This window comes from Lagenorhynchus albirostris, chromosome 5, assembly GCF_949774975.1.
Source record: "Lagenorhynchus albirostris chromosome 5, mLagAlb1.1, whole genome shotgun sequence".
Lineage (NCBI taxonomy): Eukaryota > Metazoa > Chordata > Mammalia > Artiodactyla > Delphinidae > Lagenorhynchus > Lagenorhynchus albirostris.
The window spans coordinates 97,868,604-97,870,340 of NC_083099.1; the positions used below are offsets into that span (position 1 = coordinate 97,868,604).

The window sequence follows — 1,737 nt, forward strand, 5'->3', positions numbered from 1 at the left end:
ACATTGTGAAGTTTGCAAGCCTTTTGAGGTGATTATCAAGACACAGATTGCTTGTTGCTTAACCAAGTGTCCTAAAGCGTGTATATGAAGGTACATAATTATCATTTTTTATTCTAAAAAGCTATGTAGCTTATATTATGAAAACTATTTTAAAAATATACCACTGTTGATGTAAAAAATATGTGAGGGAAATAAGGTATGTTTTTCGAGGTTTGCCTACTAGAATATTTGTTGTATAAATATCCAGTTACTTTGGCATTAAGCATCATTGAGTTCTGCAGAATTCTGGCTAATGGTAGCCTTCATCAGAGTCAAAGTTTTTAGATACTGTAATAGGTTTTTATAAAACAATACCTCATCTCTTTCACAAGAGACCTTTAAACACAGCATTGATTCTCATCTGCCAGAAACTGGACCAGAGATGGACCCTGTGCAGCTCTGACTCCAGGAGTGTTATTAATTGTACGACCTCTCAAGGTCTTTTTGATCCCTGAGCACCTATTATTCTATAACAGATTGAACGCACTGTTTGTTAAAATTTACCACTATGTAAAAAACTTTATCAGTTCAGCTCATCAGTGTATTATACTTCAGAAAAGTCTTCCTCCCAGTTATTAATTTCACAGCGCAATTTCAGAGTCTAAGGGTAGTGCCTCAGTACTTTTTTTTTATTTGTGAGTTGCAATTTTTTCCTGTATTCCCCCATTCAATCTGGGCTGCCACAATCAGACAGACGGAAAATGTGAGGACACTTTTTTCTTGCATCTGTAGTGGAAACCTTAGCAAACAGGAACTTCTCCAGGCCCGTCAAATAGATGCATCTCAGCACTTTCTTTTAACTTGAGTCCATAAGCCTCCCCATGAGAAGTGCTCCAGAGAAGAACTGGGCTGGGGGAATTAGACTCTTCTAATTAGAAGTGAGTCTCACTTCTAATAGGGGCAAAATTTTGCAATGTACAATAAAGGAGTGGATCACCAAACATTTAAAGGGAATTGTGACAAAATACTTATGACATTTAGAAAAATACATTGGAAAAATTAAATTTTGAATCAATAAACAATGGGAAATCTTCAAAGTACTAAAAAGAAAAACGTTAATGAAGCATATATATATAAAACAGTGGGAGTTACACAAATGGGTAGCGACTAGATCAAAATGCTATTGAACTACAAGTACTCCGGGAAGATACTAATGAAGATAGCATAGCTTTTCAATCTCTCTGAATCCCCACATAAAAACCAATAGCACAACTGTAAATGAAAACACCTATGGGGCTTCCCTGGTGGCGCAGTGGTTGAGAATCTGCTTGCCAATGCAGGGGACATGGGTTCGAGCCCTGGTCTGGGAAGATCCCACATGACGCGGAGCAACTAGGCCCGTGAGCCACAACTACTGAGCCTGCGCGTCTGGAGCCTGTGCTCCGCAACAAGAGAGGCCGCAACAGTGAGAGGCCCACGCACCGCGATGAAGAGTAGCCCCCGCTCGCCGCCAACTGGAGAAAGCCCTCGCACAGAAACGAAGACCCAACACAGCCAAAAATTAATTAATTAATTAATTAATTAATTTAAAAAACACCCATGGACAACTCTGCAACGAATATTGGCAACAAGATGTCCTCCACCCCCAAGTGGAAAGTGTGAGGTCACACAACCAACAGCTAAGACCTGATATAGTTGTCCATGCTGAAGGAAGAATGAAGTAAATAAAAGGGCATCCATCAGACCTAAGAACAAGAG

At 39.7% G+C, this 1,737-nt stretch overlaps 1 non-coding gene across 1 annotated transcript; it reads right to left on the reverse strand.

The window, feature by feature from the left end:
• Window positions 1-690: 690 nt before the first annotated feature.
• On the reverse strand, window positions 691-821 carry LOC132521412 (small nucleolar RNA SNORA31). The gene has a single exon (XR_009540862.1). It is a non-coding gene; the product is annotated as a small nucleolar RNA SNORA31 (small nucleolar RNA).
• Between the last annotated feature and the right edge of the window lie 916 nt (window positions 822-1,737).